The sequence below is a fragment of the Ixodes scapularis genome, unplaced genomic scaffold, assembly GCF_016920785.2.
Source record: "Ixodes scapularis isolate PalLabHiFi unplaced genomic scaffold, ASM1692078v2 PGA_scaffold5__190_contigs__length_132052651, whole genome shotgun sequence".
Taxonomy (NCBI): domain Eukaryota; kingdom Metazoa; phylum Arthropoda; class Arachnida; order Ixodida; family Ixodidae; genus Ixodes; species Ixodes scapularis.
The window spans coordinates 66,422,652-66,440,661 of NW_024609880.1; positions in this window are offsets into that span (position 1 = coordinate 66,422,652).

Here is an 18,010-nt window from a genome sequence, read left to right on the forward strand (position 1 = left end):
ACTCAAAGCTTCCGGGCCTGAAACGACGGCAGCTGCTTAACCTCGTCGCCGAATACCGCGACTGTTTTGCGACGTCGTCGAAGGTACGCCAAACCGCCGTTGCGAAGCACCGCATCGTTACCGAGGATGACGCACGCCCTGTGCATCGATCGCCGTACCGAGTCTCCGTTAAAGAAAGGGAGGTAATCCAGGAGCAAGTTCAAGAGATGCTGAGAGACGACATAATCCAACCTTCAAATAGTCCGTGGGCCTCGCCAGTCGTGCTGGTTAAGAAGAAGGACGGAACGCTAAGGTTCTGCGTGGACTACCGGCAGCTGAACGCGGTGACGAAGAAAGATGTCTACCCACTCCCCCGCATCGACGACACCCTTGACCGGCTGCGCCACTCTCGATATTTCTCATCGATGGACCTGAAGAGCGGTTACTGGCAGATCGAAGTCGACGAACGGGACCGAGAAAAGACAGCTTTCGTCACGCCGGATGGACTGTACGAGTTCAAAGTGATGCCCTTCGGACTGTGCACGGCGCCAGCAACTTTCCAGCGTGTCATGGACACAGTGCTGGCAGGGCTGAAGTGGCAGAGCTGTCTCGTCTACCTCGACGACGTCGTCGTGTTTTCCTGCGACTTCGACGAGCACTTGCGACGACTCCAAGCAGTTCTCCAAGCCATACGGAGCACCGGACTCACCCTGAAGCCGTCAAAGTGTCGGTTCGCCTATGACGAACTGAAGTTCCTCGGCCACGTGGTTAGTAACGAAGGCGTCCGCCCAGACCCCGAGAAGACTCGCGCCGTCGCGGCATTCCCAGCGCCGAAAGACAAGAAGGCCGTGCGAAGATTTCTCGGACTTTGTGCCTACTATCGACGCTTCGTTCGGGATTTCGCAAGGATTTCCGCACCGCTCACAAACCTCACGAAGGACGCCCAGAAGTTCGAATGGGCCGAGGAGCAGCAGCAGGCATTCGACGAGCTGAAGCGAAGACTCCAGACTCCTCCTGTCCTAGGACACTTTGATCAGGATGCGGAAACCGAGATTCACACGGACGCTAGTAATGCAGGACTTGGAGCGGTACTGGTTCAAGTGCAAGAAGGAACCGAGCGAGTCATCGCCTACGCAAGTCGGACGCTGTCCAAATCGGAGAGAAATTACTCCACGACTGAAAAGGAGTGTCTTGCGGTCGTCTGGGCAATCACGAAGTTCCGCCCATACTTGTACGGGAGCCCGTTCCGCGTAATCACAGACCACCACTCGCTCTGCTGGCTTGCGAACCTCAAGGACCCTTCAGGACGCCTCGCTCGATGGAGTCTCCGACTACAGGAGTTCAACATGACTGTAGTCTACAAGTCAGGCCGCAAGCACAGCGACGCCGACTGCTTGTCCAGGGCCCCTGTCGAAACACCTTCCGGCAGCAGCGACGACAATGACGACGAGTGCTTCCTAGGAGCAGTGACCAACGACGACCTGGCACGACGTCAACGAAACGATCCTGAGCTCCGCGCATTAATTCAGCACCTGGAAGGGCGCGGGAGTACCGTGCCCCGTGTTTTCTCACGAACCCTGCCGACCTTCGCCATTCGACAAGGTGTACTCTGCAAAGAGAACTTTGGGGACAGTAACTCGCCGTGGCTGCTGGTAATCCCGAGTGACCTTCGAGAGGAGATCTTCCAAGCCTGCCACGACGACCCGACGTCCGGACACCTCGGTTACAGCCGGACACTGGCCCGTATTCGTGAAAAGTATTACTGGCCCAAGCTCCCCAAGACCGTCCACCTATACACACGATCATGCCACGAGTGCCAGCGACGCAAGAAACCTCCGACGAGGCCGGCCGGACTCCTGCAGCCCATTTCTCCTCCAACTGCACCCTTCCAGCAGATCGGAATGGATTTACTTGGTCCTTTTCCGCCTTCGACGTCGGGGAACCGCTGGATCATCGTCGCCACAGATTATCTCACGCGGTACGCCGAAACGAAAGCCCTTCCTTCGGGGACTGCTGTGGAAGTTGCTAAGTTTTTCATTGAGTCCATCGTCCTCCGGCACGGCGCGCCAGAAGTTCTGATTACAGATCGCGGATCATCGTTCATGGCACAGCTGACCCAAGAAATCCTCCGACTCAGTCACACCAGCCACCGTCGTACAACTGCGTACCACCCGCAGACCAACGGGCTGACGGAGCGACTCAACAAGACAATCGCCGATATGATCTCTATGTACGTCGACGTAGAGCACAAGACGTGGGACGAGGTGCTGCCCTACGTCACGTTCGCCTACAATACGGCGGTTCAAGAGACCACTGGATTCACACCCTTCCAGCTGGTACATGGTCGGAAAGTAACGACCATGCTAGACGCGATGCTACCCCATGAGCCAACTGACACTGAGAGCGACGACGCCCAGGTGGTTGCTCAACGGGCCGAAGAAGTCCGCCAGCTCGCCCGACTCCTGATTCAAGACCAGCAGCGCGTCGACGCGGGCCGCTACAACCTTCGTCGCAGGGACGTCCACTTCCAGCCCGGAGACAGGGTGTGGGTATGGACGCCCATCCGCCGCCGCGGCCTCAGTGAGAAACTGCTGAAACGGTACTTTGGACCATACAAGGTACTTCGCCGCCTCGGCGAGCTGAACTACGAGGTGATGCCCGACGGAACACGAACATCTTCACGCCGCCCACCACGACCTGAGTTCGTCCACGTCGTGCGCCTGAAGCCGTACTACGCTCGATAGGAGTGTGGATCTTATGTGTTTCAAATGACTCTTCAGTTTGCCGTTCTTTTTATGTGCTTTGTTTTGTTTTGTGTTGCATCGGGGCGATGCACTTTTAAAGGGGGGAGTAATGCCGCGCGCAGGGGTCACGGACTTCTAGAACTTTCTCGTTTATTCTTGCTCCGGACATAACTTCTATCGTTTATCCCCGCTTATGTTGTTCTAGAAAGTGCGTGTTCAGTCTCGCCCCAGCGCTCGATCCTGCGGTTTCGCCGACTTCGACGCCTGCGACGCTCTGTTATTATCTTTTGTACTCTTTTATTTTGGCACAAGTTCGCCACATTAAACGTTTATTTCTTTCTGTTCATCTATTGTTTTTGGTCACCACCCGTGACATTATAGAGGGCGCCACCACCAAACAAACATGGCGGCTGAGTCCAGGTCCCGTCGGCTCGGCCGGGCCGCCTGAACAGGTGGCGCATTCAATTTAACAGATTTTCTTTTGTATAATGCCCAATTTTATAGGTATTTGAACTGAGACGGTGTGATGGTTCGAGGTTCGTGTGTTTAGGGTCTTAATAGAAGTACGGAAGACACAGGATGCGTTAGGAAATATTTCTCTATTGTAACATAGACATCAGAAGAAAAGAAAAACCAAATGTTTACACCGCGGCTATTTACAGAGAGTCATTGTACGTGTTGTCTCACAGTTTTCTTTCCTGGTCACATGGTGGGGTAGCGCAGAAGGAGGATGGTGGAGGGCTTATCGTTGATGGGCTCGAAGGCAGTCGTTGTCAGCCTGGAGCGTCTCGTTCCCGGAGATGTTGGTGAACCCGGTCGCTGGAGTTGTCTTCAGCGCCTCATGTAGTCCAGTCGGCTTCAGGCAAGCCGGCGCCTTGACCACGAGAGGAGGTGGGGACAGATTCGGGCCTCTGACGCCTGGTCACGTCTAGTGCCACTAAATAAGCTACGCTTCAGAGTAACGACACTTGGCCATATTGTGGCTTAAAATCATGGTTGCCATTTATCTGAAGCTTTATCTGAAATCACAGAAAATACTTTTCCGCCCTCCACAAATGTTTAAACCGTTCGCGACAGAGCAAAGCAGTATTACATGACCTTCCTAACACCGAATCTAATGCTGAGGAAGTCGCACTTTTGAATCATGATGATCGGCCGTTGCGTCTGTTCTGCATACGAGCCAAAATGGCGGCGCCCACAACAATGTCGGGTAACGGAGTGCCGATACTCTAAGCGCAGCTTATTTAGTGGCTCTAGTCACGTCTACCGAGGTCCGAACAGCTGTTCGCAGCCTCGCCTTCCGAGTCCGAGCTGTGCTCGCGCCCTTCTCGAGCCCCGTTTCAAAAACCGCGCCATTCCTCGCGCATCTCTTTTCTTCCTTCTCTTCGTGGTGGATCACCCATCGCAACGGTTAAGTGTAGCCGGTGCACGTAAACTTGCACAGCATAGTTTTGTTTTCCCGGTGCTTTTTGTTCTTTTCATGTCAAACTTTCGTTTCTGAGATTTCGTTCAAAACCGAAACTATGGGCTCCGGAGAGACGGTAATATATTAATCAATTTTGATCATCCAAGGAAAGCGGCGATGACTACAGAATTGTTCCACCGAGAGTAATTTTCAGCTAACTCGCATGCCTCCACCATGCGACTTATCTGTCCGCGAAATAGAGCTTTTGTGCGTATCCGCGTTGAAGAAACAGCTCCAATCGTATGATCGGTCAACAACACAGGCTGCAGGAAAATTACGAAAATTATGCAAGCGCTTCTTGAGCCAAGGAGCATGTTAACCCGCCGATTGCTACTAAAACCTGAATTGGAATACTTCGTATTTCAATTCAGGTTTTCGTAGCAATCGAGAAGTCATTTTGACGAGCGGGTTATGTATTGTATTACGTACTATTGCGGAGGGGGGGGGGGGGGGGAGGTCCCACTAAAGCGATATTAGTATATTCTTTGGGTTGAAATATGAGCTTAGTTGACTAGCTATTAGGCGAACTGCTGAATAAACGTGTGTTTGACAGACAGAGAGATACTACTTAAACTTAGCTAAATGGTTCTAGCCGGCAGCACGGAGACAAACTGAAGAGATTCTTCATTGGAGATTCACGCAGAACCTCTCTGCATTGAACTTGACTTCGAATCCCGAACGGAGAAAATGAGTATTTTTTGTGGCCGGTCAACCTGAGCAATTCAGACGTATATTGCAGCTGGCTTCGACAGGGGTATAATATAAATATTGGAGGCGCGATAGATCAAAATGCCGTGACAGCATCTAATGTTGCGAGACGAGTGCCCCACCTTTTGAAAACAGATAATTTCCCTCATTCATCATTTGCAGCGAGCAGGTTTTCCTGAATCAAGTAATTGCGAAATCAGCCCAACTCCTTCAGTGTGGTCCAGGGGCTTTTTCGGCGAAAAGCAGCCAAGATGAATAGCCAACGCACCGACCGGCGTGGGTGGTTCAAACTTGAAGCTAATCGAAGCTAACCAAACTCAAGAAAAGCAGCCATCGAACCTTCCCATTCACTTGACTGCAACATTGATGTTCCCTCCAGTGAAATGCCTCGTCTGTCCTCCTCAGTCCACTGTTCTACATCCTTATAAAAAAAACACTTATCAGTTACCAAGCAGTCGTCACTTTGAATGTGATTCGAGACAGACAAGAAATCAAAACGTTTTTCCATGATTCCTCCCCATCCAAGGAATTGAAAGCACGCGACCGTGTGTTGTGGAGAAAACGGGCTTTCAAACACGCGATGGAAGGGAACAGTCCACTGAGGCTTCACCACACTATTGGGGAGGAGATTGAACAGTCACGCCTCTGGCGGCACGCTTCAGCTGTGGGGACAACAAACCGAATTTTCTTGTTTGTTTTTCATCAGCGATATTGATGGTGACGATTCGAATGGCCGCTCTCGTGCAACCAAAGCACTGGTAAGAGAAAAGCGCTCGTGTCCTGACCGTGCATGGCGAGGTTTAATTTATTTGTTATTATATGTTAGTAAACACCAGGCTTTGGGGACAACAAGCTCGATAAAGCTCCCCCTATAGTTCGATCTCCTGCCCATATCACCTTAGGTTGTACCGCAGCGACTGCTGGACGCGCGAGATCTTTGGCAGCTGCCCTTAATGCACGAGAGCTTGTGCCACCGAGATGTGCCCTAGAGCAAGGAGCTTGCGCTTGTAGCCTTTCCTGCGGTACATCATAAGGTGAAACAGAGTATAATGAACGCTGAGGCAAAATAAATATTTGAACCTTCGTCAAATTACATTGATCGCCACCGCGCCGACAACACGTGTCCGCGAAAGCCACCAGAGACGCGGAGCAGAGCCGTATATTGGGAAAGTTTGGCCAGTGAGTGTGGCGATGAGGTCGCCGGAGAGGAGAAAAGTAAATGAAAGGGAAGAGAGCGCCGAAGGAGCGAGAGAGAAAGAAGGGAGCACAAAGGAGACGACCGCCATTTTTTAGCAACGCTGCCGGAGTCTGGTCGGAGAAGAGCACTGCTGAGGCTACGCGTCGTCTGCTACGGGCCGACTTCTTTTTCGCCTGAATAAAAGTTTCTGGCCATACGCCGAAAAATCTTCATTTATAAGCTTTTTAACCCACCGAGGAATAACAGAATGTCATTTTCTTGCCAGAGCCAGCGATATAAAAGGCAATAATTAAGATTTAGATGCCGATCCCACGCTTTCCGCCGGGAGAATGATCGAAGATGGCGGCCCTCCCCACTCAGCTGGGAGCAGCCGGGAGTTCACGCGCATGCGCTCATGCCTCTCGCTCTACGCCGCGTGCTGATTGGCTCACTGGGGAGGAGAGCGTTGCGCGGCGAGACAAACTCTCCCCATATACGGCTCTGACGCGGAGGGGCTGGTACGGCTGGTTTCCGGTTTTCCCGCTTGGTGGCGTCAGTTTTTCTGGAGTTGCGTATATATATGTGTAGCTGTATTTGGTACGCACGTTTAGTAGTTGTTTTTTTTCAGGTTTTTTTTTTTACGTAAGAAGTAAGTTTAAAATAAACGACACAAATTTATATATTATAAATTGTTATAATCGGATATTCTCTTAAAACTTGTGGTTGTTGTTTTCAACGTCTATTTACATTTTTTACACTACAGGTGTGGCTCATCAATTTATTTAATAGCACCATAGTCATCCACATCCCCTCCTTATAACCCCCCACCCCCTCGTCTCAGAGCACACCACTCATAGACGGGAATCCTATCATATATAATAAACATGTTCTCTCTCTCTCTCTCACTCTGAAATACCAATCGTCCTGGCTTTCCTTTCCTGACTGCTTTATCAAAATATCCCTGCTGAACATTTGAAGACTTTTTCTGCGGTATCTCATTTTCGTTTCTTTTTTAGTGTCAGGCAGCTGAGAAGAATCAGTGGACTTCTTGAATTTAACTTTGCCGCGCTGACGACGACGGTTGGGTCGCCACCGTCTTCTCGATTTTTTTCGAGTCTCTCGACCAAACCTCCCTTCTGTTTAAAGCTTCCTTTCGGCTCGAGATTTTAATTTGCCTTTATTTTATTATGTTTTTTTCTTAAGTTTTGATGGAATGTTTGGTTCGGTTTGGGATTCTCTCTCGGCGGAATGTTCTGAACTGACGGAACGACTTAATTTTTCTAGAAGTCTCAATTTGACGGGAAGCCTCAATAAGGCCCATACACGTCAACGTGACTGGAAAGGTATATCCTTGCTGTTGAGCTGATCAGACGTCCCAAGGGTTTACTGTCTAGCTAAGATGTCGATCCTTCGTTCAGTTGAAGGACTTCAATGTTGCAGAAAATTGACCCTTTTATAAGCTCCCTCCAGCAACATCGGCGATCGCCACGGCTTGGGCGCGAAACAAGTTAGAGGATGCGAATTCTCGCCGAACGCCGAAGCTGCACTGGTTCTCAATACGAACTGAGCAGAGTTCACGCGTCACGCTCACGCAACCCTCGCGTTCACTAAAGGCTCAAAGTGCGTGCCCAAACAATGGCGGGCTCTGACAATTAGCGATGTAGCTGCTAGATGGCGGGCACGCTTCAAAAGGGTTTAGGAAGAGGCTTTTGGCAGCATATAGACATTATTTCAAAAGGCGCCGCCATCTTGAGAATTGCGGCGCCAACGGCGCTGTCTAGCGGCTTAAAACTTGAGATGCCAGCTGGTTCTGGCAGCACAGCTATCTGGGTAGGCAACGGTGTCGGTAAAGGGGAGGGGGGCGAACTTCACGAGGCTTGGCTATGGTGGGCTACAATAACTTGGCTGGAACTCGGCCGGTTAAATCGAGCTGGCTAATGACAGGCCATCACCTGGCCTCCGCGAAAGAATGAGGACGAAGGTGGTAGGGTATTTTGATTGAGTTTCCAGAACGAATAAATATATGATAAGTTTAATGTAGTCTATGCAGGTAAGCTCTCTGCATTTAATAGCTGCATCTTGAGTGGTATGGCGTAGACGTTTCCATATACTTCACATGCCATGGAGTAATAGCATACCTTCCAGTGATAATCTAATCGAAGCATCGGCACTGGGTTGGAATCGATCCGCTTGCCTTAGACGAAGCATTTGAGCATAAACGTGACAATACGTTAGATACAAAACCCTCACGATTCACGCTCGCAATCGACTGACTTCATAAATAAAGATCCATGGGGAACACGTGAAGCTCAATAACATTGCAGCCACAGTCACGATGCAGCCTCTTGTCCACAGCGCACACTTTCCACGATTGTTCCTATGCGTACTAAAATTATTTGTGCACCCGACGACGGCGCAGTGATAACCAGACAACCGCAGATGTTCGAATATTGTAACGCTTAATTTTATAGAGCGAATTATACAACAAATAGCGGACGAACGTCACCCGAGTGCACGCTCACTTTGCGCGCGACGTAGCAGCCACTGTACTGATTCCACGCGCAGAGCGGATGGTGCATACAGTCAAGTATCGTTTGCGCAAGTCATAAGACCCTATTTGTCGTTACTAACATATCGGGACACTCCTGGACTCAACGGTGCCCGCCCTGTCCAGCTTTTGATAGGCAAACGTCTACAGACCCGACACGCTCGCACGTCGGAACAGCTCGAGCCGGTCTGGCCCTTGTTGGTCGCAGTCACGCAGCGCGACCAAACCAACCAGAGGTGGCAAGTGGCCGACTTCAACCGGAAAAACGCTGCACATTCTCTCCCTCGCCTGGTGAGCAAGTCTAGATGCGTTACACTATAAGGCCACGCAACACTTCATGGACCTGCGCAACGCCCTTGTTCTTCCGTTGTGGAGACTCCGACGGGCACCTTCCAGCGCCACAGGTTGCAACTGCTCCCAACTTCTCCAGCAGCCCAGCGGACCAAGCCATCGACTCTTCCGATGGGACTCTAACGGCTGCCGAGACCGCCCCAGCGACGCCGGTATACGACTCTGGCGATTCTGTCGACAACTCCAGCCGCGAGGCACACCGAGGTGTCTCGACCAGAGACTTCGGCGACTCTCAACTCGCCCCCCCGCGCAGTTCTTCCGCGCGCGTCTCCCGTTTTGGCCGGAGACTCCGAGCACCAAAGAGACTGGACCTCTGAGTATGTTCTTGGTTTATATTGCCGCGCGCGCAGCTGGCCAAGTAGGCAGCGCGCGCGTGGCCCAACGGTTATTGTCCCCTGCCTCTCATGCAAAAAGCCAGGGTTCGATTCCTGGAAGCGACGCATTTTTCGTTTATTGCTGCAATTTAGTGTTCTGGTAAATTCGAGAATCCTGTTGCTTATTCGAGGTCCGAATGTCCTACGCGTCGAACCTCCCACGCCGATGTTTCCAGAAGCCCACTTGCGTACATAAGGAGCTTCGCTTGGCGGGCCAAAGTCAATCTCGCTCCAGCGCTCGATCCTGTTGTTTCGCCGACATCGACGCCTGCGACGCTAACTTAGTTCTATCTTGTTTTGGGCACAAGTTCGCCTCATTAAACGTGTAGTTCCTCCAGTTATTCTTCGACTTATCATTAGTCATTTGCGACATCTTTGTGGAGGTGCGGGGTACCGCATGTCCGTGCAGCGCTCCCCTCCGAGGTCCCGCAGTGCAAGTTCGAACCCAAGCCCCTGAGGACCCAACGAAGACCAGACCGAAATCCGATCAGGCCGCCGCAACCATGGCCTACCTCTTGAATTAGGACCTTTGCCACCCAAGACCAAGCCGCCAAGGAGGACGACGATGGCCAACCAGTCGTCGCAGACCCCGGCCGCCGCCGCCGTCGTATACCTTCCCGTAGCACCCGGGACTCCGACGCCTTTCCACGTGGAGGTCCACGAAGACATTGAAGACTGGCTTCAACACTATGAGCGGGTGGCCCGCCATAACGGTTGAACAGCTGACCAGTGCTTGAAGAACATACACTTCTCGCTTGAAGGCACTGCGAGGCACTAATTTGAAAACCACGAAGCCTCCTTCACTACATGGGAGTCCTGCGTCACCGAACTGAAGCGGAAGTTCATTAACCACCACCGTCGCCAGCGAGCAGAGGACATTCTTCAAACAAGGGTGCAGGGCCCCAACGAAAGCGCGAGCGGCGCCTACTAGAAAGGAATAGTGGGATCAGGCTCCGACGAGCGGCGAGCGTAGAAAGGTCCCGGATGTACGCGGCGGCGCTGCGGTCGTTTACGGACTCGAGGATCCGACCGGTTCCGGGCGTTTCGAAGGCCTTCGGCGCAGGTTTGGCTTGCTGTTCGGCCGTTTAGCAGCAAATGCAGTGCGAGCCGCCCTGGGTGCCGGCTTTGTATATAGCCTATCCAAAACATGCTTTAGTGGCGCCCTCTCGAGCCGTCGACACAGAGTACGGCAGCCGCGAGCGCTCGCTGAGCTCACTACCCCTCCTCTAGTTCACGGCCACTCAAGCGGCCAAAGACGTCATGAAGGAGGTTACTCTTTGCTTATTTTTGTAATTTTAATTCGCCTATCACTATTAAAATAAAGCGAAATTCGTGAGAAAAAAGTTTCATTAAGTTACTACGTTTAGTGCGCTCAGGTTCGGTGGAAATTAAAAACCAATGAAAAAGTCATTGCAGGGTCCCTTTAAGCGCGATTCACACACTTGCGTGAAGTCCGACCGTGTGCGAGGGTTTCTATGCCAACATCTGCGTCGTCTCCAACAAAACCGGGTTGCTATAGCAACCCTCGCAGTCAGTCGGGCTAAACGCAAGTGTGTGAATAGCCCTTTAATTTCTGTAACCGTCTATGCATGCTTACTGCCACATGCCCTAAAACGTTGCATCTCCTTCAACGTCCCATCATCTCTTGCCTTTGAGTCGCCGCTTCCCAAGGCGTTTAATTTGCATTTCGTCTAGCTAAAGCTCAAATAGCTGAACCTTGCATGGGCTTCATATGCTTGCATGTCGCCAGATATTACCCGCTCGCCTCCTCTACTCCCTTGAAAGCTATTTTAAAGTGTTTGTGTATATAAGGTTGGATATCGATGTCCCCGACAAGGTGAGAACGACAGGAAGGAGTTTCGGTTGTCTCATCTCCAGCGCGCGCTTCGAATACCTTCGATTATGCTTCGGCGACTTGTAATTTTCGAAAGTGGGCGCGCAGCCGAAGCACGGCGGAAGACAAGGAGCGCGTGCTGGAGACCGGGCGTTCGAAGGAGACGCCCTGGTGTTCTCACCTTGTCAGTGACCACGCTAAATCTCAGTTTAATTCATTTATTCGTTGTAACCTGGACATGTAGCACGTTCCCTCTCGTCTATTTTCGTTATCTTTAGCTTTTACTATCCATTATGTGCGACACCAGCGCATTTTCTCCCGTCATAAAATCTTACGAGCTCGTCGCACTTCTAAGTGGTATTGCATAAATCAGGGGTCTCCGAACTTCTGGCTAATGGGTTGAATCGAGGATCTGTCGCTCTCTCGAGGGCCGAAAAATAAATAAGTAAATATAAATGAGGTAAAATTAAGTAAATAACCCCATATAAGAATTCAAATACCAAATTGAAAGTTACAGTAAACATTAACAAAAGAATCTAAGGGGGATGAATGCATCTACGTTATTTTGAAATTTAATATTTGGCCAATTTTGATATATGTACAATAATTGAGAACCAGAAAACTGAACAGTCACAAGTCAAAGCGCATGGGAACTTTGCTGCCATGCTCACGCAGAGCAGAAGCACAATATACACGAGAACGCAAACGAACTTTAACATGCCTTGTTACAGAGATATAAAACAGGGGACAAAGAATGGTGATTATGGTTATGACAATGTACAATTAATAATATGACAAGAGGCTTACGATAATCAGTTTTCTCTGGGTTTTTTATATTTTTTGTTTAAGTGGTTGGTTCGTTCTACGGCGCCGTTTCTTAACGTGGGCTTATTTATTTATTTATTTTTATTATTTTTTGTAGCAGTGGGCCTGCTAGAAGCGGGCCACGGGACCGCACTTCATTGGAAGGACCTTGGCCAGTCACAGCCTGCATATGGTCGAAAGACCTCCGCGCAGTGTCGTAGCCAAAAGGGAAGCTTGTGGGGCTTCAACCCCCCCCTGGTATAAATGATTAACATAAGTCGTGCCTACCCTCCGGGACGCTGGTGCCATCTCGCGACGCCAGGGTGAAACGGGTGGAACGTCACGGACGGTATTCAGAAAGCGCGGGCACTTGAAACCCGTTCACACACTTGCGTTTGACACTGACAGGGTATTTATCCTCGCCAAGGTTATTATTTGTACATGACAAATGAGGGCTCAACTACCCAGAACACAATTTCCGGCTCGAAATTCGCTTTCTTTCCGCCCCAAAAACCGCCGATCGAGAACAGGCCGGTTTGGGTAGCGGTCTCTCTCTTCTTTCTGGTCATGTACTATCGGGGAAAAATGAAATGCGAACAGAGGAGCGCGTGGCTCGCGGTACAGGCTGCGCCACCTGGAAGTGAGCCCAGGAGCGAGGGTGCGTGGCCTACTCCAACGTGTTCACGCCCCTCCCTCTGCGCTCCCCGAGCTTCAGCAGTGCGCCTCTTGGTGTGCTGAAAGCTATCACCGCTATCTTTGCTGGCTCAGCGCGTGCGGCGCAAAGAAGCTCGCCGCATTTGCCGAGCAGGCAAAGATAGCGGTGACAGCTTTCAGCGCACTGAGAGGCGCACTGCTGAAGCTTGGGGAGCGCCAATCGAGGGGCGTGAACACATCGAAGTAGGCCACAAACCCTCGCCCCTAGGCTCACTTCCAGGCGGCGCAGCCTGTACCGCGAGCCATGCGCTCCTCTGTTCGCATTTCATTTTTCCCCGATAGTACCGTTCTCTGTGGATTAGACACACACACCAAATATAATAAAAGTCGTGGGTCATCAAAGGCACACACTCAATATTTAAAAAAATATATATATATCAAGATACCTATTTTTTCTGGCTTCTAAAATGCTGCAAATACATTGATTGAAAAAAGAAAATAAATTCCACATAGAACCGGAAGCACTCGGTGCATTCTATGCGTAATTCTCAACATGGCGTCGTATCGCGGGTGTCGCGAGCTGGACGGCTGAACGAAGCGTGCCAAGCAATGGCGGTTGACAACGGGCGTGGGGCATCTACTTCAGGACTGTCGTTGGCGGTACCGGCGAATCTGTCTAGCTTCGAAAAATAAATCGTTTACCGATCAAAACAATTAGGATTTCCTCCGTACTACGCGCTCGATCACCAAGATGATTCGCATGAAGACGTCGCCGATTCGCCTTCTCCAGGCAGAAGACGTCGCTCGTCTTATCATCATCATTCCTTTATTTTCCTTGAGGGCCCCAGGGGGCATTATACAAGGGAGTGAACACAATAAAAACATCAACAAAATAGTTAATAAAAAACACGCTGTAACCTATACTTGTATTTCAGAAAGAAAGAGGTTAACGGCTGCAGCAAACTTGTTAGTATCAGTCATGTTTACAATGAGGTCAGGTAATGAGTTCCAATCGTCAATAGCAGATGGTAAGGTCGACATTTTATAAGAGACAGATGACGAAGTAATTGAGCGCAGTTTACATGAGTGGTCAAAACGAGGGAAATTACGGTAGGGAGGTGATAGTAGAGAATCTTTTAGATGGTTGTTGTGGTAAAAGATTTTGTGAAGAAGAGTGAGACGTGACACCCTTCGACGTAAAGTAAGTCAAGGTTAGCTGATTTGCGTAATCCTGATATGCTAGTGTATGGGGAGTAGTCAGAGTAAATAAAACGAAGACCTCTGTTTTGAACGGATTCAAGGTTGTTAGTTAGATATGATTGCCATGGTGACCATATGGATGAAGCAATTTCAAGTTTAGATCTGACCAAGGTCGTATAAGCTAGTAGTTTTACTGAAGGTGTAGCTAGTCTGAGGTTACGGCGAAGAAAACCGAAAGTACGGTTAGCATCGGCAGTGACAGCATTTATGTGAGTGGTCCATGACAGATCAGAGGTCAGGTGAACGCCTAGGTATTTATATGAGGAACAGATAGCTACTGAGATAGTGGAAAGGTGATAAGAAAAGGATGGAACACGTGAACTGCGGGTGAATGATAGAGATTTACATTTATTAAAGTTTAAAGTCATTTGCCATTTGTGGCACCACTGAGTTATAAGCGCGAGGTCATTCTGTAAAATATGATTATCGTGGTTTGAATTAATAGGTCTATAAATTACACAGTCGTCGGCGAACAGACGTATTGAAGAGGAGATGTTGAGGTAGAGATCATTAATGTATATTAAAAATAGAAGGGGGCCAAGAACGGTTCCCTGGGGGACGCCGGAGGTTACAGCGCAGGTGGTAGATTTGGTGTTGTTAATAGATGAGTACTGGGTGCGATTTGTGAGGAATTCGGAGATCCATTTGACGACTGAGGGATGGATATTAATATTTCTAAGTTTCAGTAAGAGACGTTGATGAGGGACCCTGTCAAATGCCTTGGAGAAATCAATAAATATGGCGTCAGTTTGCTTATTAGAATCAAAGTTTGAGTAAACGTCAGTAAGAAAAGCTGTTAGTTGCGTTTCGCATGAGTATGACTTGCGAAAGCCGTGCTGATGCTCGAAAAGAAGGCTGTGGGAGTCTAGAAAGATTATTATGTTAGAATAGAGTATATGCTGTAAGGGTTTAGACGACACACTGGTGAGCGAGATGGGGCGATAGTTGTTGATTAGTTGGCAATCACCTGCTTTGTAAACGGGGATGACGTTAGCGATTTTCCAATCGCATGGAATTTCAGAAAGTTGAAGAGACTGCGAGAAAATATCGCAGAGGAAAGTTGAAGAGACGTGTTTAGTATTTATTAACATTTTCGAGTTTATTTGGTCGTCGCCAGAGCTAGAAGACACCTTCAGCTGATCAATGGCCTTTAGTACACCAGAGTGGTCGATCATGATAGGATTCATAGGAGGATGAAGGGGTTGGCACAAGTTGGGCATATTGACAAGTCTTCATTGGTAAAGATCGAGCTAAAAAAGTTGTTAGTTTCAAGAGTACTATGTTCGTCAGAAAGTGGAAGGCCGTACTCGTCAACGAATTGTAATGTAAGAGAGAGTGCTGGGTTAATTACTTTCCAAAACTTTTTAGGTTTATTGGTTAAAATGTTGGGGAGGTCATGAGTATAAAATTTGGATTTGGCATCATGAATGGCGGATTTGTAGGCCCTAGCGCATTCGTGATAGGCGTTCCAAGAAGCGTTAGTGTTATGAGCCTTTGCCCTCGTATAAGCTCTTTTTTTCCTGTTGGAGTGACAATGAACTGTTTTATCGTACCAAGGGTTAGTGTTATCGGATATAATTCGAGTGAGTGGAACGAAACGTTTGATTAGGGATGTTAGTCTATCTTTGAAAAGAATCCAGTTTTCATTGACCGTCCTTTCTGCGAAGTTAACTGAGAATATGTGATAAAATTCTTCCAGGTTGGTGTTGATAGATGCGTAGTCGGCTCTCGCGTAATCGTGAATGAATTTGCAATAACGTGATTTCTTAGGAGTAGTGATGGAGAATGTTAGCTCAATGACGAGATGGTCGCTAATGCTGGGTAAGTACGTGACGTTGCTGAAGAGTGAAAGGTCATTGCTTAAACATAGGTCGAGTACGTTGCTGCAGCGATTGGTAATTCTAGTGGGTTGAGTGATAACATTAGATAGGCTAAAATCTAAACAAAGGTCAATAAACTCTTGAGAAAATGCACAGCTACAACAAATAGTAGACCAGTCAATATTTGGGTAATTGAAATCACCAAAAAGGGTAACTAAAGCGTTAGGATATTTACATGCGGGTTCAGAAAGGCATTTATACATCTCAATAACAATATGAACACGAATTGATAAGAGCTTGAAAAACGCGCAAACGTCAAGCGTGAACTGCTTGACTTCGGTGTTTCTCGTGCGGGGAAAAACAAAGAAAAAAAAAACACGGTCGGGTGTAGTCACGTGACTACCGGGAACTCTCTCTTCTACATTTCTTCTTCTTCCCCCCCCCCCCCCCCCCCCCCAGTTCAGTCTTGGTTTCGAGCAGTTGCGTCTTTTTATTTTTACTTTATTAGAAATATATGTGACGCTGTGGCAAAATATTGATCGGGTACTCTTCTGACACCGTACTATAACGCCTGGCAAAAAAAAAAAAATCTTTTTTTTTTGATGGGGGGAGGGGGAAAGGGGTGTCAGTGCCTTCTTGATGCCTTGAAACCTCCGAAGGAGCCCCAAGTGTCTGAACGGGCTTCTATGATTTGCGAAATGAAGAGAGTGTAGGTGATGAGAAGTGTGCGAAGAATGAACAAACAGGACAATTCTTAATGATCGCGACTTATTACGTTATTAGCTTGACTTGGAGAGCTGGTGTGTAAGAATAATAATAATAATAATATAAACATCATTCTTTGCCAGTAACGCCAGAGCAGTGGAAAAAAGGGGGGGGGGGGGGGGGGCAGACACTTTTTTTTCTTAATGGGGCACGTCCACATAACCCTCTCCCCTCCCCCCTCTCCACCATCATCTCAAAAAGATGACAGACCGAGGACGTCAGACGAATGACTCCGGCCATAGCCTCTTTTGCTCTCAAAACCTGTCAAATCGCGAAAGAATGTGGCCGCTGTAAAGAAGAAAGGAGATCAGAGAAGAGGGCGCGCACAGGGGCTCTCTCTGGCAGCATCAAAGGAATGCCCCAGTTGTAAAATCTGAAAACACAAACGCGTTTTTTTTTTTTTTTTTTTTTTTTTTTTTTTTTTTTTTTTTTTTTTTAGGAAAGGAGAACATTTTGCATTACCTTCCTCTATTCCGCCCCTCTCCCGTTCCTCCACGTGCCGGTAGCGTCCTTTCTGTGTTTCTTTTTTTGTTGTTGTTTTCGTTGCGGTCTGTTGTTTCGCGGAGGGGCCACCGCTCATATTGTTGGCGCTGGCTGAAGGGTTACCCCGGAAGTGGCTCTGCGGTACCATATGGTTGACCATTTGGCGGTGCTCCTCGCCTTCTTCCGGCAGTCGCGGCTCAATGACTCCGTCGTGGAATTGACGGACTTTCTAGAATAAAAGGGGCTACGCCCCGACCCAAGCGCTAAGCGGAACACAAGAAAGCTATCCTCGATTTACAGGTGGATTACATAAGATCTGGTACCCATCACATCATCTACTCAGGATAACTCAGCCAAGGGAGGCGATCGCGAAGCAGGGAATTCTTTGATATGAACTAATACATGTTTTAGCCGGTCGCCCCTTTAGCCGGTCGCCCCTTTAGCCGGTCGCCCCTTAAGTGAAGCCAACTTGCGAAACTACCCTTTTGCCGATTCGGGAGCATCATGTTCGTTTAAGCAATTCTACAAAAGACACAACAAAAAAGGAGGAACTTTGATTAGGCGCATAGAAAGATAACATCATTAAGAGCAATATAAAAAAAAAATTTAAAAAAATAAAAATGGCAGTTTTTAATAGCCCGGGCTTAAATTATGGCTAAATTTACTTTTGACGAAATTTAAAAAAAATATATATATATATAACTTATTTCGACAAAATAAAAATAAACTAAAGTGGCACCAGTCAATAGCACATGTATAGATAGGCCCATGGGCATACAGTATATAATGCGGAGTGCAAGTTCGTCTGCTTCTTTTGCAGGGGTTGTGGTGACGTCAGAAAGACGCCGAGCTGTGATTGGCTCTGATTAGAAGGATAGTGGGTAGACCTCAAAGCAAGCTACCTAGAGGTCCATCCCAGTGTCCTTCAATCACAGCCAATCAGAGCTCGGCGTTCTGACGTCACCACAACCCCTGCTCAAGGAGCAGACGAACTTGCGTTCCGCGTATGCAAATTGTATAATTCATTCTCAGATACAAGGCTTC